The following is a 23,036-nucleotide window of genomic DNA, read 5'->3' as shown; positions in this document are numbered from 1 at the left end:
AACTATGTTGAATAGTAGCGGTGAAAGTGGACACCCTTGTCTTGTTCCTGACTTTAGGGGAAATGCTTTCAATTTTTCACCATTGAGGATAATGTTTGCTGTGAGTTTGTATAGCTTTTATTATGTTGAGGTGTGTTCCTTCTATTCCTGCTTTCTGGAGAGTTTTTATCATAAATGGATGTTGAATTTTGTCAAAGGCCTTCTCTGCATCTATTGAGATAATCATATGGTTTTTATTTTTCAATTTGTTAATGTGGTGAATTACATTGATTGATTTGCGGATATTGAAGAATCCTTGCATCCCTGGGATAGAGCCCACTTGGTCATGGTGTAGGATCTTTTTAATGTGTTGTTGGATTCTGATTGCTAGAATTTTGTTGAGGATTTTTGCATCTATATTCATCAGTGATATTGGCCTGTAGTTTTCTTTTTTTGTGACATCTTTGTCAGGTTTTGGTATTAGGGTGATGGTGGCCTCATAGAATGAGTTTGGAAGTTTACCTTCCTCTGCAATTTTCTGGAAGAGTTTGAGTAGGATAGGTGTTAGCTCTTCTCGAAATTTTTGGTAGAATTCAGCTGTGAAGCCGTCTGGACCTGGGCTTTTGTTTGCTGGAAGATTTCTGATTACAGTTTCAATTTCTGTGCTTGTGATGGGTCTGTTAAGATTTTCTATTTCTTCCTGGTTCAGTTTTGGAAAATTGTACTTTTCTAAGAATTTGTCCATTTCTTCCATGTTGTCCATTTTATTGGCATACAACTGCTGATAGTAGTCTCTTATGATCCTTTGTATTTCTGTGTTGTCTGTTGTGATCTCTCCATTTTCATTTCTAATTTTATTGATTTGATTTTTCTCTCTTTGCTTCTTGATGAGTCTGGCTAGTGGTCTGTCAATTTTATTTATCCTTTCAAAGAACCAGCTTTTGGCTTTGTTCATTTTTGCTATGGTCTCTTTTGTTTCTTTAGCATTTATTTCTGCCCTAATTTTTAAGATTTCTTTCCTTCTACTAACTCTGGGGTTCTCCAATTCTTCCTTTTCTAGTTGCTTTAGTTGTAGAGTTAGGTTATTTATTTGACTTTTTTCTTGTTTCTTGAGGTATGCCTGTATTGCTATGAACTTTCCTCTTAGCACTGCTTTTATAGTGTCCCACAGGTTTTGGGTTGTTGTGTTTTCATTTTCATTAGTTTCTATGCATATTTTGATTTCTTTTTTGATTTCTTCTGTGATTTGTTGGTTATTCAGAAGTGTGTTGTTCAACCTCCATATGTTGGAATTTTTAATAGTTTTTCTCCTGTAATTGAGATCTAATCTTAATGCATTATGGTCAGAAAAGATGCTTGGAATGATTTCGATTTTTTTGAATTTATCAAGTTTAGATTTATGGCCCAGGATGTGATCTATCCTGGAGAAGGTTCCATGAGCACTTGAAAAAAAGGTGAAATTCATTGTTTTGGGTGAAGTGTCCTATAGATATCAATTAGGTCTAACTGATCTAATGTATCATTTAAAGTTTGCGTTTCTTTGTTAATTTTCTGTTTAGTTGATCTGTCCATAGGTGTGAGTGGGGTATTAAAGTCTCCCACTATCATTGTGTTATTGTTGATTTCCCCTTTCATACTTGTTAGCATTTGTCTTACATATTGCGGTGTTCCTATATTGGGTGCATATATATTTATAATTGTTATATCTTCTTCTTGGATTGATCCTTTGATCATTATGTAGTGGCCTTCTTTGTCTCTTTTCACAGCCTTTGTTTTAAAGTCTATTTTATCAGATATGAGTATTGCCACTCCTGCTTTCTTTTGGTCTCTATTTCCGTGGTATATCTTTTTCCAGCCCTTCACTTTCAGTCTGTATGTGTCCCTTGTTTTGAGGTGGGTCTCTTGTAAGCAGCATATAGAGGGGTCTTGTTTTTGTATCCATTCCGCCAGTCTTTGCCTTTTGGTTGGGGCATTCAACCCATTTATGCTTAAGGTAATTATTGATAAGTATGATCCAGTTACCATTTACTTTATTGTTTTGGGTTCGGGTTTATACACCCTTTTTGTGTTTCCTGTCTAGAGAATATCCTTTAGAATTTGTTGGAGAGCTGGTTTGGTGGTGCTGAATTCTCTCAGCTTTTGCTTGTCTGTAAAGCTTTTGATTTCCCCTTCGTATTTGAATGAGATCCTTGCTGGGTACAGTAATCTGGGCTGTAGGTTATTGTCTTTCATCACTTTAAGTATGTCTTGCCATTCCCTCCTGGCCTGAAGAGTTTCTATTGAAAGATCAGCTGTTATCCTTATGGGAATCCCCTTGTGTGTTATTTGTTGTTTTTCCCTTGCTGCTTTTAATATTTGTTCTTTGTGTTTGATCTTTGTTAATTTGATTAATATGTGTCTTGGGGTGTTTTGCCTTGGGTTTATCCTATTTGGAACTCTCTGTGTTTCTTGGACTTGGGTGATTATTTCCTTCCCCATTTTAGGGAAGTTTTCAACTATTATCTCCTCAAGGATTTTCTCATGATCTTTCTTTCTGTCTTCTTCTTCTGGGACTCCTATAATTCGAATGTTGGAGTGTTTCATATTGTCCTGGAGGTCTCTGAGATTGTCCTCATTTCTTTTAATTCGTTTTTCTTGTTTCCTCTCTGATTCATTTATTTCTACCATTCTATCTTCTATTTCACTAATCCTATCTTCTGCCTCCGTTATTCTACTATTTGTTGCCTCCAGAGTGTTTCTGATCTCATTTATTGCGTTATTCATTATATTTTGACTCTTTTTTATTTCTTCTAGGTCCTTGTTAAACCTTTCTTGCATCTTCTCAATCCTTGTCTCTAGGCTATTTATCTGTGATTCCATTTTGATTTCAAGATTTTGGATCATTTTCACTATCAATATTCGGAATTCCTTCTCAGGTAGATTCCCTACTTCTTCCTCTTTTGTTTGGTTTGGTGGGCAACTCTCCTGTTCCTTTACCTGCTGAGTATTCCTCTGTCTCTTCATCTTGGTTATATTGCTGCATTTGGGGTGGCCTTTTTATATTCTGGTAATTTGTGGAGTTCTCTTTATTATGGAGCTTCCTCACTGTGGGTGGGGTTGTATCAGTGGCTTGTCAAGGTTTCCTGGTTAGGGAGGCTTGTGTAGGAGTTCTGGTGGGTGGAGCTGGGTTTCTTCTCTCTGGAGTGCAGTGGAGTGACCAGTGATGGGTTATGAGACATCAAAGGTTTTGGAATAATTTTGAGCTGCCTGTATATTGAAGCTCAGGGGAGTGTTCCTGTGTTGCTGGAGAATTTGAGTGGTATGTCTTGTTTTGGAACTTGTTGGCCCTTGGGTGGAGCTTGGTTTCAGTGTAGGTATGAAGGCATTTGATGAGCTCCTATTGCTTAATGTTCCCTGAATTCAAGAGTTCTCTAATGTTTTCAGGCTTTGGATTTAAGGCTCCTGCTTCTGGTTTTCAGTTTTATTTTTACAGTAGCCTCTAGACTTCTCCATCTATACTGCACCGATGATAAAACATCTAGGTTAAAGATGAAAAGTTTCTCCGCCTTGAGGGACACTCAAAGAGGTTCACTGAGTTACAAGGAGAAGAGAAGATGGAGTGGGTAGTTAGAGGTAACTGGAAGGAGATGCGGTGAGATCAAAAGAGGAGAGAGCAAGCTAGCCAGTAGTCAGTTCCTAATGTGCGCTCTATAGTCTGGACCACTCAGAGGTATTTACGGAGTTATACGGGGAAGAGGAGAGGGAGGAAGTAGACAGAGGTGACCAGGAGGATAAGAGAGAGGAATGAGAAGGAGAGAGACAAATCCTGCCAGTAACCAGTTCCTTAGGTGTTCTCCACCGTCTGGAACACACACAGATTCACAGAGTTAGATAGAGAAGAAATGGGGGAGAAAAGAGACAGAGGCCACCTCGTGGAGAAAAAGGAGAGTCCAAAGGAGAAGAGAGTGGTCAAGCCAGTAATCTCACTCTCAGGTAAACTTGGGTAGTGAAGTTTGGGTTTTTAAAAGTACAAAATTGACAACAAAAACCCTAAGAGCAAAGATTAAAAATCTGTTTTTGAAGACAATGGTCTGCTTTTCTGGTTGCCTGATGTCCTCTGCCAGCCTACAGAAGTTGTTTTGTGGAGTTTGCTCGGTGTTGAAATGTTCTTTTGAGAAATTTGTGAGGGAGAAAGTGGTCTTCCCGTCCTATTCCTCTGCCATCTTTATGCTCCTCGTGTGTACCTTTTTAAATGATAATTTTTCTGGAATATATGCCCAGGAGTGGGATTGCTGGATCATACGGCAACTCTTTTAGTTTTTTGATGAATCTCCATATTGTTTGGAGGTTCCATACTGATGAATCTCCATAGTGGCTGCACCAATTTACATTCCCACCAACAGTGTAGGAGGCTTCTCTTTTCTCCCCACCCTCTCCAGTGTTTATTATGTGTAGACTTTTTAATGATGGCCATTCTGACTTGTGTGAGGTGGTACCCCATTGTCGTCTTGATTTGCTTTTCTCTAATAATTATCACTGATGAGCGTCATTCCGTGGGCCTCTTGTCCTTCTGTATGTCTCCTTTGGGCTCCCCAGGTGACTCAGTGGTCTTTGGAGAAATGTCTGTTTAGGTCCTCTGCCCATTTTTGATTGGGTTGTTTTTCTGTTCTTGAGCTGTATGAATTGCTAGTGTATTTTGGAGATTAAACCTTTGTTGCATCATTTGCAAATATTTCCTCCTAGTCTGTAGATTGTCTTTTCACTTTATGGTTGCTGTGTAAAGCTTATAGGCTTGATTAGTTCCCATCTGTTTATTTGTGCTTTTATTTCGATTGTCTTGAGAGACTGACCTAATAAGACAGTGGTACAATTTATGTTTTGTCTGTGTTCTCAAAGAATGTTTTGCCTTTGTTCTCTTCCAGGAGTTTTATGGTGTCTTATAGTAAGTATTTAAGCCATTTTAATTTAATTTTGTGCATGGTATGACAGTGTGTTCTAGCTTCACTGATTTACATGCTTCTGTCCACCATTCCCAACACCACTTTTTGAAGAGACTGTCTTTTCCTTATGGTATTTTGCCAAATATTAATTTGTCTATAGGTGTGTGGGTTTCTTTTGGGGTCTCCTCCATGGACGGAGGAGCCTGGTAGGCTGCAGTCCATGGGGTCGCTAAGAGTTGGATACGACTGAGCATCTTCACTTTCACTTTTCACTTTCATGCATTGGAAAAGGAAATGGCAACCCACTCCAGTGTTCTTGCCTGGAGAATCCCAGGGATGGGAGAGTCTGGCGGGCTGCTGTCTATGGGGTTGCACAGAGTCGGACACGACTGAAGTGACTTAGCAGCAGCAGCACTCTGTTCCATTGACCTGTACGTCTGTTTTTGTGCCAGTAGCATGCTATTTTGATTACTGTAGTCTCATAGTGCTGTCTGAAGTATGGGAGGGCTATGCCTTCTGCTTTGTTCTTTTTCCTCAGGATGGATTTAATAAAAGCTTCTTTTTAAATATTTCTTTATGTTGATTGAAATCTACTACTGTATGTCAGTAATATGAATATACAGATATATACCCAAACATTATTTAGTATAATATTTGTAAGAATCCTTTTGGTTGGAAGTGACAGAAACTGAATGTAATACTTCTGAAAGACAAGCGCTTTCAATGTTCCATGTAACTGGAAGGTCTAGGGTGGTTACTGTTTCTTTTCGCCTTGGCTAGATCCAGGGGATTCCAATACTTCTCTTTCTCCCCTCCTTTCCTCCTTCTTGTCATCTCATCTGATTTTTCTCCTCCCATCACTTATTCTTTCATCTCTATTTTATTCTGCATTGGATTTATTTATGGGTTTTTTTTTTTTAAATTGTAAAGACAGTTTTGGAATCTTGAAATCTGCATGCCTTTTAGCATTTACAATCTCAGCAATAATTGTAGCCATCTCCTAGCATCCATATCACTGTCCTCCAAATCATTGATTGTTCTGCTTGGGTCACATGCCCTCTTGTGAGCAGATGAGTGTGAATAGGGTACTCAGTTGGACAGCTGGGATCAGGATCCCAGTGCTTTGGTAGGTGAAGTGGGAAATTGGCGGGAGAGGCACTCCTCCCAAGACTGTATGTGAAGGGAATGTTGTCCCTTGAAGAGAAGTAGGTGCTGTGATCAAGAGATAGGAGAGACACAAAGAATTCTGCACAGGAAAAGCCCAGAGATACCACACTGTACTCAGGGATTTCATAGATAAGACAGCATTTAAGATGGTAAGACATGGAGGGCTTCCCCTTCTGCCTCTCCTATTCTGTACTGTGTAACTTGGAGAAGTCACCTTTGTCAGACTCGATTTTCTCAACTGCAAAATGAGGATACAGCTCCCCACCCAACTATTGAATGTGGCTACTGGGAGGGCCTAAGGGAACCCCTGGTGTTCTGTACACAAATGGTGTCCCCGCAGGGGTGGAGAGCCTCCAGCACCGATCTCACCCCTGTCTGCTGCTTCTTGGGGATGACATGGATGTTCGGGAACTGTCTGCAGTTCCTGGCATTTCAACAGAGACCCCGTGGAGAGGCAGTGCTTGCTCAAAGGCATCCCTTCTATTGTGGATTTATAAACGCTCTGAGGTGGTGGTGGGGAACACTTGGTGTCAAGAAAGGCTTCAAGTATCCCTCCTGTGACACTGCTGGGCTGTTTCTCTGTTCTGCTTGGGAAAGCAGCCCAGTGTGGTGATAAGAGAATGGGGATCTGGAGTTAGAATCAGGTTGTGTGCTGGCTGGTCCCTTCCAGCTAGATGACCTTGGGTTGGTTACTTAAGCGGAACATCATTTTCCTATCTGTGCTGATCTGTCTTTTTCCCCAAGTAGCTGTCAAGAGCAAAAGAAGCTGTGATGAAAGGGCTGAGGATGAAGACAGAGCTGGGTCTGAGCTCTCCTTGGTTTCTTTACGCAGGGTACACTCAGTGTCACCCAGGCCCCCACGGCACAGTTCTTTCTGTTATTTTCCTGCCTCTCTCCTCGCTTTGGTAGGCTTTTGCTGCTAATGGCCTGCATCTGTGATCTTCAGAGGATTGCCAAGTGCTAGAAAGGTACAACCCTCTGGAGGCCCTTAACCGATGACTAGTATGTCAGTCTGGCTCCCTTGCTGTGGGGGGTGTGACTTTGAGACAAAATCAACTCTGCATCATTGCCCTGTTGCACCGGAATTTTGTCTGAAATCCCACCCTTGCTTGTCTCTTTCCTCTAGCCTAACCTCCCCCATCTCTACCACTCCTAGCTCAGTTCCTGGTTTATCCCGGGCACCCCTCTTTCACCAGTGACTTGCACATAATTCTCATCTCGGGAGGAGGGAACTTCATCTGGGCCAATTTAGGGAATGTGATTCACTTACAAGGAAGCTCATTTTCCTCATCTGGAAAAGGAAGGTGGTATCAGCTACCACACATGGTTATGGAATCATAGTTATTCAGTAAATGGTAGCAATTACTACTAAGGGCATTGTGACGCCTTCTGCTAGTAGCAGATACAGGGGTGACTTTTATTCTGTGTCATAGGAGAATAACCCAGACTGATTGATTCAAACTGATGTTGGGATCCAGCTCTCTAATGCAACTGAATTACTCCTTTAAAATTCTTCTTGTCTGTTATGTGACCCCACTGCCTGCCCTTACCTGGAGTTCTCTCTGGCTACTCCTCTGCTTGAGGAAGGACCCTTTTAAGCCATTTGCAGAAATAGCCTTTGCTTCAGTGAGCAGGGATCTCCCTTCCCTTGTTCCCACAGCTTCCCCAGCGAGCCCTGACCAGGCATGCATACTGCTGTCAATGAACTATGGCAAGTCGGCGGGCATGGCTGGGCGACAAAGACTCCCACCTGTACAGAGCGTTCAGACCCTTTGTCTCCAACTTGCTGCTGGCTTGTGGGGATCTTGTAACAAGAATGTGAGTGCCTGGTTGAACACAGAGGGAGTTGCAGGCTGAAGGGCTGGAGGAAGCTTTGTCTGATCAAACGCTGTGCATGGCTGCCCTGTTGGAGGCGGGAAGTTTGGAGAATTTGCCCTGTTTACTCAGCTCTGCACCTTGGCTGCCTAACAGCCATGCTTGCTCGGGGCTATGACAAGCCCTTTCTGTAGCTCTGTGTGGGAAGTGACAGCTGCCAAAAAATATCAGGTGAAAAAGAGACGAGGATTTCTCTCAAGAAAATGAGCAGGTTTGAAAGCTGTGCACTCAGTGTGATTAAAAAAGAAAGACAACAAAAGAACATGCAGCATTACAGCAGGAAGGAGTCTAAGCCAGGGGTCTCCACCCTCTGGGATCTGATGCCTGCCGATCTGAGGTGGAGCAGAAGGAATAATAATACAAATGAAGTGCGCAATAAATGTAATGCTCTTGAATCATCCAGAAACCATCACCCACCCCACCCCAATCCGTGGAAAAATTGTCGTCCATGAAACCAGTCCCTGGTGCCAAAAATGTAGGGGACCACTGGTCTAAGAGATCATGTTATCTGATTCAGCACCTTTACAGGCAAAGAAACTGGTGCCCATAGTGATGCGAAAATCTTGGCGTGCTGATGCCAAACGAGTATGGAGACAGAGTTACAGGGAAGAAGGAAAGAGTGGCTTTATTATTTTGCTAGGTAAAGGGGGAACACGGAGGTCTAGTGCCTCAAGAACTCTGTCCTCTTCCCCAGGGCATGCCTGTGTGCTAAGTCACTTCAGCCGTGTCTGACTCTTCTTGACTTCATGGGCTGTAGCCCACAGTCTCCTCTGCCCATGGGCTTTTCCAGGCAAGGATACTGGAGTGGGTTTCCTCCTCCAGGTTATCTTCCCAACTCTAGGACTGAAGTTCAGTTCAGTCACTCAGTCGTGTCTGACTCTTTGCAACCCCATGAATCACAGCACGCCAGGCCTCCCTGTCCATCACCAACTCCCGGAGTTCACTCAGACTCACGTCCATCGAGTCCGTGATGCCATCCAGCTATCTCATCCTCTGTTGTCCCCTTCTCCTCCTGCCCCCAATCCCTCCCAGCATGAGAGTCTTTTCCAATGAGTCAACTCTTCGTGTGAGGTGGCCAAAGTACTAGAGCTTCAGCTTTAGCATCGTTCCTTCCAAAGAAATCCCAGGGCTGATCTCCTTCAGAATGGACTGGTTGGATCTCCTTACAGTACAAGTGGCTCTCAAGAGCCTTCTCCAGAACCACAGTTCAAAAGCATCAATTCTTCGGCGCTCAGCCTTCTTCACAGTCCAACTCTCGCATCCATACATGACCACAGGAAAAACCATAGCCTTGACTAGATGGACCTTAGTCAGCAAAGTAATGTCTCTGCTTTTGAATATACTATCTAGGTTGGTCATAACTTTTCTTCCAAAAAATAAGCATCTTTTAATTTCATGGCTGCACTCACCATCTGCAGTGATTTTGGAGGCCCCAAAAATAAAGTCTGACACTGTTTCTACTGTTTCCCCATCTATTTCCCATGAAGTGATGGGACCAGATGCCATGATCTTCATTTTCTGAATGTTGAGCTTTAAACCAACTTTTTTTGCTCTCCTCTTTCACTGTCATCAGGAGGCTTTTTAGCTCCTCTTCACTTTCTGCCATAAGGGTGGTGTCATCTGCATATCTGAGGTTCTTGATATTTCTCCTGGCAATCTTGATTCCAGCTTGTGTTTCTTCCAGTCAAGTGTTTCTCATGATGTACTCTGCATAGAAGTTAAATAAGCAGGGTGACAATATACAGCCTTGATGTACTCCTTTTCCTATTTGGAACCAGTCTGTTGTTCCATGTCCAGTTCTAACTGTTGCTTCCTGACCTGCATACAGATTTCTTAAGAGGCAGATCAGGTGGTCTGGTGTTCCCATCTGTTTCAGAATTTTCTGCAGTTAATTGTGATCCACACAGTCAAATATTGGCATAGTCAATAAAGCAGAAACAGGTGTTTTTCTGGAACTCTCTTGCTTTTTCCATGATCCAGCAGATGTTTGCAATTTGATCTCTGGTTCCTCTGCCTTTTCTAAAACCAGCTTGAACATCAGGAAGTTCACAGTTCACGTATTGCTGAAGCCTGGCTTGGAGAATTTTGAGCATTACCTTACTAGCATGTGAGATGAGTGTAATTGTGCGGTAGTTTGAGCATTCTTTGGCATTGCCTTTCTTTGGAATTGGAATGAAAACTGACCTTTTCCAGTCCTGTGGCCACTGCTGAGTTCTCCAAATTTGCTGGGCAGCACTTTCACAGCATCATCTTTCAGGATTTGAAATAGCTCAACTGGAATTCCATCACCTCCACTAGCTTTGTTTGTAGTGATGCTTTCTAAGGCCCACTTGACTTCACATTCCAAGATGTCTGGCTCTAGATTAGTGATCACATCATCATGATTATCTGGTTGTGAAGATCTTTTTTGTACAGTTCTTCCGTGTATTCTTGCCACCTCTTCTTAATATCTTCTGCTTCTGTTAGGTCCAGATCATTTCTGTCCTTTATCGAGCCCATCTTTGCATGAAGTGTTCCCTTGGTATCTCTAATTTTCTTGAAGAGATCCCTAGTCTTTCCTATTTTGTTGTTTTCCTCTATTTCTTTGCATTGATCGCTGAAGAAGGCTTTCTTATCCTTGCTATTGTTTGGAACTCTGCATTCAGATGCTTATATCTTTCCTTTTCTCCTTTGCTTTTTGCCTCTCTTCTTTTCACAGCTATTTGTAAGGCCTCCCCAGACAGCCATTTTGCTTTTTTGCATTTCTTTTCCATGGGGATGGTCTTGATCCCTGTCTCCTGTACAATGTCACGAACCTCATTCCATAGTTCACCAGGCACTCTAGCTATCAGATCTAGGCCCTTAAATCTATTTCTCACTTCCACTGTATAATCATAAGGGATTTGATTTAGGTCATACCTGAATGGTCTAGCGGTTTTCCCTACTTTCTTCAATTTGAGTCTGAATTTGGCAATAAGGAGTTCATGATCTGAGCCACAGATAGCTCCTGGTCTTGTTTTTGTTGACTGTATAGAGCTTCTCCATCTTTGGCTGCAAAGAATATAATCAATCTGATTTTGGTGTTGACCATCTGGTGATGTTCCTGTGTAGAGTCTTTTCTTGTGTTGTTGGAAGAGGGTGTTTGCTATGACCAGTGCATTTTCTTGGCAAAACTCTATTAGTCTTTGCCCTGCTTCATTCTGCATTCCAAGGCCAAATTTGCCTGTTACTCCAGGTGTTTCTTGACTTCCTACTTTTACATTCCAGTCCCCTATAACGAAAAGGACATCTTTTTTGGGTGTTAGTTCTAAAAGGTCTTGTAGGTCTTCATAAAACCGTTCAACTTCAGTTTCTTCAGCGTTACTGGTTGGGGCATAGACTTGGATAACTGTGATATTGAATGGTTTGCCTTGGAGATGAACAGAGATCATTCTGTCATTTTTGAGATTGCATACAAGGACTGCATTTCGAACTCTTTTGTTGACCATGATGGCTACTCCATTTCTTCTGAGGGATTCCTGCCTGCAGTAGTAGATATAATGGTCATCTGAGTTAAATTCACCCATTCCAGTCCATTTTAGTTCGCTGATTCCAGAATGTCGATGTTCACCCTTGCCATCTATATAATCTATGGGCTTTGGGTTTAAAGTAACTTATTATAACTTAAAAAATTGTGCATAAAGAAAGATGCTTATCATCACTAACCATCAGGGAAGTACAAATCAAAAACACAGGTATCACCAAACCTGTCAGAATGTGTTATCATCAGAAAGACCACAATAACAAATGTTGGCAAGGATGTGGAGAAAAGGACACACCCAGATACTTTTAGTGGTGGGTACAGCCACTGTGAAAAGAGTATAGAGGTTTCTCAAAAAAACTAAAAATAAGTGCCATGTAAGTTTCTGCAGGAGAAAAGACAGGCAGTTGACAAATGGGAAAACAAATAATACATCACTTTGTATTCTTACAGGTCATGAGGTCAGGAGAGTTTTGAGCTTTGGAATGAGAAAACAAAACTAATTGAAAAAAGCTTGCTGTACCATCCAAAGGAGAGTTGGCAAATCCTACATTCAGAATGCAGTTTTGTTTCCGGAATGGATTACATATGATGGTAGATAAAATGCTGCTCTCCATGTGACCACTATGAAAAACCCAATAAACATAAATAGTGCCTGTATTGCATGCAGTCCCTGAAGAGTGATAAAACAGGCAATGTATAGAATGAAATATTTTCAATTCTTGGAAAACATGATATACCAGATTGCCCTGAGGATGAGGAAGAAAATAAATACCAGTAGTCAGAAGAAAGATGAAAGTGGCTTCAACACATTTTTTTATGGTTATGATTTTTGTTTACATTAAATTATACTTTAGAACTAAAACCTTGAAAAGAAGAAAAACACCCAGAATGCTTGCATGTGATCATATCCCTTTTAGCATTTTGGCTTGTGTGTTTACATTTTTTTTTTTTTTGGTAGGCTGTCCCCTTGTATAATTGTCATCTTATGTACAATTTCATTCACTGGCTTTTCCAATGAAAATATCTTAAACATTTTCTATTTTAGAAAATAGAAATTCTAAGAATATTTTCTATCTTAGAAAATGCTTAACATGGCTTCCAAAAAGGAGTTATTAATGATTGCCTATAGTTATTGAATGGATAGATCATAATTTGTAAGCTTTTTTCCTTCTGTTGAACATTTAGGTTGTTGGTTTGTGAATGGTATTAAATTTTATTAAAACTTCAGCATCTCTTACACTGGCATATCTCTTTCAATCAGGTAATACATTAATCACATTAATGAATTTCCTGATTTTTGAACCATCCTTAAATTCCTGATATAGATTCTACTTGGTTGTGATGGATTCTGAATTCCCTTTGCCATAATTTTATTTGGGATTTTTATATCCACATTCATAAAAATGGTTGACTTTAGCTGGCATTCTATATAAGCCAGCCTGTCTTGTAAGACAGATCTGGTTTTGGATCATCTACTTCCTAATTTTCTGAATTTGAACAAATAACTTAGCCTTTCATTTTATCTGTTCTTTTATTTTCTGTTTATTTGGTTGTGTGTTTTGAAAACACTGCTCAAGGGATATGATGCTTAGCTGTGATTAAACTCTCAGTTCTGAAAGATCACCTGAATGTTATATTTGCATGGGTCACAGTTATTGTGAAGTTAGGTAGACCCACACTGCATTTAAGATTATGTCAACATTTTTCTTGATTACCCTGTTTTAGTTTTTGATTTTCTTAAAAAAATTTTTTTCATTATCCTATGTTTTAGACAACCAATCTTTCATAGTTGGCAGAAGACTCCTGTGGGTTATAGCAACCGTGTGAGAAGGTATAGGCAAATTATTACCAGCATGGGACAGTCTGGTGGATCCTAAAGCCTGATCTTCTGACTATCTGCCAGTTTCTTGGGAAGGATTAGTAGGTCTGTCCGCCTGGACAAAACCCACACTCACTGGTGATTCTCAACTGTAGCTCCAGATTAGGGAAACATGGTTGTAGGACAAAGATTTATAGACTTTTTGGTCACACTGGTTACAAAATCTGTTTGTAGATCTTGGGAAAATTTTATAACCTTCCTTGACCTCAGTTTTATCACCTGTAATAGAGGTTTAATACCTCTATTACAGGGTTACAAAGTATCTTTCAAGCAGTGCTCAATAAGTGGCAGCCCTTCCTTATTTTTATGAATATTCCCTTGACAATGAGCTACTTTCCCCTATATATCAATATTTCTGTGGTTGAGATGTGCCTCAAAATTAATATATTCTGTCAGTGGCCAAACAGAAGAGTTAGTTATTGAATTATTAGGTTGACTGAGATATATGAACTTGTCTACACATGGAGCCTATTTAATCACTTGATAATTCAGTTGAAAGTTCATGTTAATATCATTACAGGGAGTTTGCATTTTCAGCTTAAATTTGGATCCTAATTATTGGTTTAAATGCCTTCAAAAATACTGCATTATGATGCAGCATTAAAATAAAATACATAATTTGTCTCTGGAAGAATAATTTACACATGTCAGGGAATGCAATGAAAGCAAAAAGAAACTCCAAAATTTCTCAGAATAGCTCATAAGAATCTTAGAGAAGTTGGGGTGACCAATTAATGTATTTGAAGGAGTGTGGTTTTAGTGGCAAGCAGCTCTCTCTTAAGAACTTTTGGTTGACTTTCAAGAGAAGCTGACTAACTTTCAGGATCCCTCCTTCATTTTCAGGAAAGAACAAAGCTATGAGTGCTATGCAAATGAAACATCAATATTCTTCTTTATGCCTACAGATAACACTATTAGTCCCTGAGATTTGAAAAGGCCACTATCATGGGTATAGTATATGCAAAGTATATCCAAAACTTAGCTTCCAAACTTGATTAGGCCACAGAAGAAAAAATTTGGGTGAATATCAATTATTGTTAAGTCTAAATAGGTGAAGGGAGAAGGCGATGGCACCCCACTCCAGTACTCTTGCCTGGAAAATCCCATGGATGGAGGAGCCTGGTGGGGTGCAGTCCATGGGGTCGCGAAGAGTCGGATGCGACTGAGTGACTTCACTTTCAGTTTTCATTTTGCTGAAATTGGAGAAGAAAATGGCACCCCACTCCAGTGTTCTTGCCTGGAGAATCCCAGGGACGGGGAGCCTGTTGGGTTGCCGTCTATGGGGTCGCACAGAGTCGGACACGACTGAAGCAGCAAATAGGTGAATATTTGTGTGATTCTTCTCTCAGCTCAAATCTAATAAAATGTAGTTTACAGTGGACAGCATATTATATCCTTGCATGTTATGACAGTGTGTGATACTGTAATTTATAACAAGAAATATTTGGTTTTCCTCCTGTTTCTGGCACAGAGCTCCAAAAACCCTTGGAATTTCTTAAGTGTGCAGTGATAAAGATGTTTTTGTTATGTTAATGAAGCGACTTTTTGGCTGCCTGTCAGTCATCTGAGAATGGACGGCTTCTTGCTAGGAGAACCAACCCTGTGATTAAATGGCCAATAATTAAAAAAAATATTTTTGTTGGAGTATAGTTGATTTACAATGTTGTGTTAGTTTCAGGCATACAGCAAAGTGAATCAGTTATACATATACATATCCACTCTGTTTTAGATTCTTGTCCCATATAGACCATTACAGACTATTGAGTAGAGTTCCGTGTGCTCTATAGTAGGCCCTTGCTGCTAAGTTGCTTCAGTCGTGTCTCTGTGCGACCCCATAGATGGCAGTCCACCAGGCTCCCCCATCCCTGGGATTCTCTAGGCAAGAATACTGGAGTGGGGAGCCATTTCCTTCTCCAGTGCATGAAAGTGAAAAGTCAAAGTAAAGTCACTCAGTTGTGTCCGACTCTTAGCGATGCCATGGACTGCAGCCTATCAGGCTCCTCCGTCCATGGGATTTTCCAGGCAAGAGTACTGGAGTAGGGTGCCATTGCCTTCTCCGATAGTAGGTCCTTACCAGTTATCTATTTTATATGTAGCAGTATGTGTATGTCAAGCCCAATCTCCCAATTTTCCTATGCCCCCACTTACCCTTGATAAGGAGAAGTTGTTTTCTACCTCTGTAATTCTATTTCTATTTTGTAGATAGATTCATTTGCACCTTTTTAAGATTCTACATATAAGCAGTTGCTTATATTTGTTGCTGCAAATGGCATTATTTCATTCTATATGGCCAGGTAATATTCCATTGCATATAGGTACCACATCTTCTTTACCCATTCCTCTGTTGATAGACATTTAATAACCATGTCCTGGTTATTGTAAATGTTGCTGCAATAAACATTGGAGTGTGTGTATTCTTTGGAATTATTGTTTTCTCTGGATATACGCCCAGGAATGGAATTGCTAGATCATATGATATTGTTAAAAAGCAGAAACAGCACTTGGCCAAGAGAGGTCCATCTAGTCAAGGCTATGGATTTCCCAGTTGTCATGTATGGATGTGAGAGCTGGACCGTAATGAAGGCTAAGTGCCGAAGAATTGATGCTTTCAGAGTGTGGTGCTGGAGAGTCCCTTGGACTGCAAGGAGATCAAATCAGTCCATCCTAAAGGAAATCAGTCCTGAATATTTATTGGAAGGACTGCTGCTGAAGCTCTGATACTTTGGCCACCTGATGTGAAGAGCTGACTCATTGGAAGAGACCCTGATGTTGGGAAAGATTGAAGGCAAAAGGAAAAAGGGGATGAGATGGTTAGACAGCATCACCAATTCAAAGGACATTAAGCAAACTAAGGGAGATAGTGGAGGACAGAGGGGCCTGGTGTGCTACAGTCCATGGGGTCACAAAGAGTTGGACATGACTTAGCAACTGAACAACAATTTCAACAGCAAATGATAGTTCTATTTTTAGTCTTTTAAGGAACCTGCACACTGTTCTCCATAGTGGCTATACTAGTTAACAATCCAACCAACAGTTTAGTAGGGTTCCCTTTTCCCCACACCCTTTCCAGCATTTATTGTTTGTAGATTTTTTTTGATGATCCAATGGTGAATGGTTTAATCAATCAGGCTTATAAAATGAATCCTCCATAAAAATTCCAAAGGACAGGGTTTGGAGAACTTCTAGGTTAGAGAATGCGTGGGAATTTGGGGAACATGGCACTTAGAGAGGGCCTGAAACCTCTGTACGCTTCCCCATACCTTATCCTATGCATCTCTTTCATTTAGCTGTTTATGAATTAAAACTTTTTATAAATTGTTGATCTAGTAAGCTAGCAGGCAAATGAATTTCTTGAGTTCTGTGAGCTGCTCTAGCAACTAAATCGAGATTGTGGGAACCTCTGATCTGTAGCCAGTTGGTCAAAAAGGTCATTTGCCTGGACTTGCTATTGATACCCAAAGTGTGTGTGTGTATGTGTGTTGGTTGCGGGTGGGTGGGATGTAGTCTTGTGACACTTAGCCCTCAGCCTGTGTAATCTGATGCTATTTCTGAATGGATAGTGTCAGAATTGAGTTGAATTATGGGACACCCAGCTAATGTGTTGAGCATTGCTTATTAGTATGGAAACTGTGCCCCCCACTCCCCCCAAAAGACACACTGGAATTGATCAGAACATCTATATACAGTGTAATTAACTGATTACCTTTGAATCAGTACCTGGACTATGAGAGTAATTTGAATAGCAGTTTGCTATTTTATGCTTCCTTGTAAGTCTGGGTTATATTCACATAGGAAGATTTTCTTTTTTCCTGCTTTAAAGAGATAACAGAGGTAATGTTTTTCATGCTACCAAGTGCTACAAATTCAAGTGAGCTATTTGATCCTTTCAGGTTTTTGTAGAGTTGCAGAGATGTAAGTGATGTTAATGTAAAGTTTAAATAGTAATTGCATTGTTTAATGCCTTACCTCTTCTGAAATGCTAGTTATGTACACAAGGTGTAGTATAATTCTATTCAGAAACCATGGCACCCTAAAGAGCTCTGGCTGGCAATTCCAACTTCAAAAATCCCCGAGGAGGGCTTTCTACTTTAAGAAGAGTCTTTAAGAAGCAGCTGAAGAATCTGGCATAAGTATTCACTCCTGGGAATTCCCTGGCTGTCCAGTGGTTAATACTTGATGCTTTTACTGCCCAACCCAGGTTCAATCCCTGGTTGTGGGACTAAGATCCCTCAAGCTGCAAAACAAAAGAAAAAGAAAGAAAAGTCATTCCTTATTGTATTCCATAGTGCTTATGGTCATGGAAACATGAGACATTAAGAGTTAAGAGTTGAGTTTATTTTGAGAAGGACCGGATAAAGATATTGGGTCCATTTCATTGAGGGATGTCTTCTCAGTTACCTCTGTTTCAGTCCATTGAGACTTTACATAAATAACATAAGTATTTGCTAAGAAGAAATTAACATAAACTGAAATGAATTGTATTAAGTATGCTTATAGCTTGAATCAGCATAATTATATGTTCAGAGAAACTGAAAAAGTATAAGAAAATATCTAAAATGTTCTTTCTCCCTCTTCACACTGGCGTTAGGATAGCCCTTAGGGCTGGGCTAGAGTTTTTGTTTCCCTGGTATGCCACTTCAGAGTTAGAGTCAGTTGGGTTTCCCAGGTGGTGCAGTGGTAAAGAATCTGCCTTCCAATGCAGGAGACCCAAGAGATGTGGATTTGATCCCTGGGTTGGGAAGATCCCCTGCAGTAGGAAATGGCAACCTGCTCCAGTGTTCTTGCCTGGGAAATTCCATGGACAGAGGAGCCTGTCAGACTACAGTCCATGATGTTGCAAAAGGGTCAGACACAACTTCGAGCCTAATCAACAACAACCACCAATAGTAGAGGATGTTTTGTCACATTGAAAATCATGGAGTATGGGGCAAAGAAAATCAGCATTGTAGTCAGACAGACCTACATTTTAATCACCTTTCTGTCATATACTACCTGTGGGATGCTGGAAAAATTACTTAACTTTTGAGAGGCTTATTTCCTTATCTGTGAAATGAGATTAACAACACCTTCATGGATTTCCTGTGATTTTTTTAAAAGGAGATTTGTTTGTTTACATTTGGTTACACAGAGTCTTTGTTGGTGCACATGGATTTCTCTAGTTGTGGCAGTTGGGGGCTCCTCTCTAATCGGGGTGTGTGGGCTTCTCACTGCAGTGGCTTTTCTTGTTGCCGAGCTCGGGCTCCAGGGCACATGTGCTCAGTGGTTGCAGCTCCCGGGCTCTAGAGCACAGGCTTAATAGTTGTGGTGCACAGGCTTAGTTGCCCCGAGGCATGTAGGATATTTCCAGATCTGGGATTGAACACATGTCTCCTGCATTGGCAGGCAGATTCTTTACCACGGAGCCACCAGGGACGCCCTCCTGTGACTTTTACTCTTTTTTTATTTTTTTTTACTAGGCAAAGAATTTTATTTATCTTTGTCTCAAACTTTATTCTTAGGGTTCTTCAGCTTCATTAGCTGCAAAGAATGAATTGTATATAAGCAAAAACTGAAAAGAGCTGCAGTGTCCAGGGGCTTAGGCTTAAAAATATTAGAGATCTAGATTTTACCAGATCCATAAACAAAATTTTAAAAAGCAGTCATAATATAAAATAGCAGCTCTCAGTAACTTCTTCAAGATTTATCTTCTTCAGAAGTTAACTCAATTCAGTTTGCTTCATTCTTGGAAGCCTCATCAAAATTCTCCACAAGATTTGGAACTTCATCATCATCCTCCTCTCCAGTGGCAAGTGGTGCTTTTTCATCCACAGATTGGGCAGAGCTTCAGCCAGTCTCCTTAAACTGGTGAGACTGTCGGCACCAAGCTGGTTTAAGATGCTGGGGAGCATTTCTGTCAGTTGCTTTGTCTCAGCGTGGCCGGTAATGGTGAAAGTGTTTGCTGCCAGAGATGCCTGAACTTTAGGGTTGTTAAAGTGGATCACTGTTCCTTGATTTGTGAACATATTCACCTTTTCAATACCAGAGATATTGTTTACCCCTAACTTCTTTAAAGAGAACTGAAGGTTTTTGTCATCTGCTGTGGCTGTTCTATGAACCACCTTCTTTTTTCTGCGAGCAGTTCCTTTCCCACCAATGTGCACTTGTGCCTGCAGTTTGGCGAGTTTCTCCTGGTTCATGATAGTTTCTTTCATCTTGTTGGAGCGGAAATGGGGCCGCGCGGGGGACTAGGGTTGGCGCTCAGGTGGTCTCGGGCAGACCAGCTGAGGTTAGGCGCACACATGCGGGGATGCAAGATGGCAGCTAGAGCCTCCTGTGACTTTTAAAGCAACTTTCTTAAAACCGCATTGCCTGGCACACAGTGGGCGCCAAATAAAGGCTACCTTTCCTTCCATTGAATCATTCCCTTCTTCTCAGCCTATAATACATCAAAGTTCATTCTCCAGTGCCAGAGTTCTCAGAGTGTGGTCCCCAGAACACTCATCATCGTGACTGACCGCAGCATCAGCATCACCTAGGGGCTTGTTAGAAATGCAGATTGTTGGGCCCTATCACCAACACCTGCATCAGCAATTCTGAGGATGCAACCACATGATCAGTGTATTTCTCCAGGTGATTCTGGTACATAACACTGCCCTACCGTATAGGCTGCCTGTCTAGAGTCCAACAATTTTATTTCTATTTCATGTCATCTCTGAAAAAAAATGTGAAGGTTACAAGAATTCAGAATTCAGTTCTCCAGTGTAATGCCCAGGTGTTCCCTCTCTTCTTGCTTTTGTCCTGGAGAGTGATGGGATTAAGTGGGCAAAGGACAATAATGGTGGCTAATTCCAAGATGTAAAACCAGGACCAAATGAAAATACTCTGTCTTATTCCTTCTGCAGGGCTTGGACCACCCTGCGTTTCTTGGCATTGTCAGATTTTATAATTTCTGCCAATCTAATGGATATGAGATTCCATGTAATTCTAGGTTTAATTTTCATTTTCCTGATTCTAGAGTTTATTGTCTGTTTAGTTATCGATTGGCTGATTGCTTATACTCTTGTAAAATGCTGGTTTTGTCTGTTAGTCATTTTCCTGTAAGTCTGCTTAGCTTTTTCATTTTCCAACCTTATTTAGATATAAGTGATACATAACACTGTGTAAGTTTAAGGTGTACAGTGTATTGATATGTATTTCAAAATGATTACCACCTAGTTACACCTCCAACGCATTGTACAGGTTTTTGTGGTGAGATCTAGTGAGGAAACTTCAGGTATAAATATATACATATGATACTATGACTATAATTACCATACCATACTTCAGATTCCTAGAACATTTTCATCTTATAGCTGAAAGTTTGTACCCTTTGATCAGTATCTTATTTCCCACCCCGACCCCCCCATCTTGTGGTATCTACCACTCCATTCTGTTTCTAGGGTTCCACATACAAGTGATAACATACACTATTAGTCTTTTTCTGTCTTATTCCATGGCATATTGCTAGCAAGGTCCATAGATTTCTTGTAAATGGCAAGGATTCCTTCTTTCTCATGGTTGAATAATACTCCATTGTCTATATGTACCACATACATAACTAAATTTCATTGAACTGCCTGTGTGTGTTTTCTTGCAACTCATTGAGTTTTCTTAAAACAGCTACTTTGAACTCTCTTTTGAGTAAGTTTCTGGTCTCCTTGTCTTTGGGTTCCATTTACTGAATGATTATTGTGATCCTTCGTTGTCACATTACCTTGACGTTTCATAGTCCTTTGGCTTTTGGATCACTGTCTTCAGAGTTGAAGTAGCAGTTACCTTTTCCAGTTTTTTTTTTTTTTTCACTGACTTCGGGGTAGGAAATATCTTCCATCTGCCCTGCTAGAGATTCTGGGGCTTTCTTAGACTTGCTGTGGCTACATCTGCTCCAGGTTTGAATGTTTTAAGCTTGCAGCAGAATGTTTCAGGCTTGGATACCTTCTCCACCATGCAACAGGCCAGCACTGACAGCCTCTCTTGTTTTCCATAGGTGGCACTACAGCTCAGCTCGGCGGTGTCAAGTTTGCCCACAGATGAGGGTCTGCTTTCTGCAAGTGATCTCTGCTGGTCATTCCTAGAACTCTGCCATGCTGCGACCTTCAGGAAGACACACAGGTACTTGCTGCAGTGTTGGGGTGTGTGGTCGAGGCATGAGGGGGGCTGGGAGTGTGGGTGGATTAGCTGGGGGATTGCAGGTGGCTCTCATAGGGTTTTGGGGGCAGGCTTCTGGATGGAGTCCTCCATACACTTAGTATGCTTAGTGTCCTTTTAATGCCTTATGAGAGTCCTGAGTACTTTCCCAGGCTTCCCCCCACAACCTTCATCCCAAGTCCTGACTTAATGCAATCAGTTTTTAGTATCAGCTTGTATTTCATTTGGGGATTCAACCAACCTTTGATCGAATTTGAATCTACTGTTGGTGGAACCACTGAAGCAGAACCCTCTCATGCGGATGGCCAAGTGTAACTGCCATTTCATGTAAGAGACTTGAGCTTCCCTGGATTCTGGTGTCCACAGTGGGTTGAGAGTCCACTCAAGGGCTCTCTTTCCCACTTGGGGAGAAATCAGGGTCCAAGGAAGATGTCTTAGTCCTAAGTTCTGCTGACTTCAGGGAGAGGTGATGTAGGTCAAGTCAGACTGTTTCTCTTACTGTTACTAAATTTAGCAGGTTCATGTGCTGAGGTACAATGAGGCCAAACAAACCGAAATTTCAGAGCTTGGAGCAGAGAAAATTTTCTTTGCAGGGCCATTCGAGAACAAGAGACCAGAGCCCCCAAACACCCCAAACTCGAAAAGTTTCAGCAAAGCATTTTCAAAGATAAAGAGAGGGCAGGGTGAGGTTGGTTGTTGCAAACTTATTGGTGTCCGAATCCTTTGTTCTTGCAGCTGTCCAGGTATGTCAGCTCAGGATGCTCCCATAAACCTTCAGTAAGACAAATGTTACTCTGTTTTGCAACTTTTAATCTTCATATGAATGGAAGAATGTTACATTCTTAAAGGTCAGAGCCTTGGGAACTGAGCTATCTTGTATATTTCAGGCTACAGGCAAAATTCTTAACTGGAAGCAAAAGCAATAGAATACAATGGTGAAAGTGAAAGAAACAGATCTATTGTGGAGTTAGAAATTTTCTTTTCCCTCTTACATTACCTACTCCACTGCTTCCTAGAGTGGGTTTTTCTGTTTTGCTGTTTCTTCTCTGGAAACCTGGACTTCCACAAAGGCTCTGTGCCCCACGGTGGGTGATTGTCTCATGCAGGGCTGTCAGAGGGTCTGGACTTTAGTAGAGAGGGGCTCAGCTGGTTCCTTCCAGGGTCCACAGCTGGTGCTGAGGTCTTTCGGCCTATTACCCAATGCACAGGTAGGTGAGATTTCTCTGGGTTCCTGGGTGTAGGGTACTAAATGCCTCACCTCCCTCATGGACACTTTTGTTTCTAGGAAGATGCTGGTACTTGTTGTTGGGAAGGTGAGTGGACAGAAAGTGAGAGGCACCTTATGAAGCCATGATTCTGTTGTCACTTCCGGCTTAGCTTCTTTGAATGACTCAGAGAAATTCTTTATGTTAGATTTAACCAGATGGATTGCTAATGTGTGACCATTTCTTCACCTCTAAAAATGACAGTATTATATTGTTCAACCTAATATTCTGGATAATTTTTTAGAACAAATATTTTATGCCAGTTCATAGTTTATTTTCAAATT

General features: G+C 41.1%; 1 pseudogene; it reads right to left on the bottom strand.

Moving 5' to 3' along the window:
- Nucleotides 1–19,027: 19,027 nt before the first annotated feature.
- On the bottom strand, nt 19,028–19,599 carry LOC138084523 (transcription factor BTF3 pseudogene; annotated as a pseudogene).
- Between the last annotated feature and the right edge of the window lie 3,437 nt (nt 19,600–23,036).

Source organism: Capricornis sumatraensis, chromosome 8, assembly GCF_032405125.1.
Source record: "Capricornis sumatraensis isolate serow.1 chromosome 8, serow.2, whole genome shotgun sequence".
Lineage (NCBI taxonomy): Eukaryota > Metazoa > Chordata > Mammalia > Artiodactyla > Bovidae > Capricornis > Capricornis sumatraensis.
Note: the sequence above shows the minus strand (reverse complement) of the source record. Positions and strands in the feature narration are given on the sequence as shown.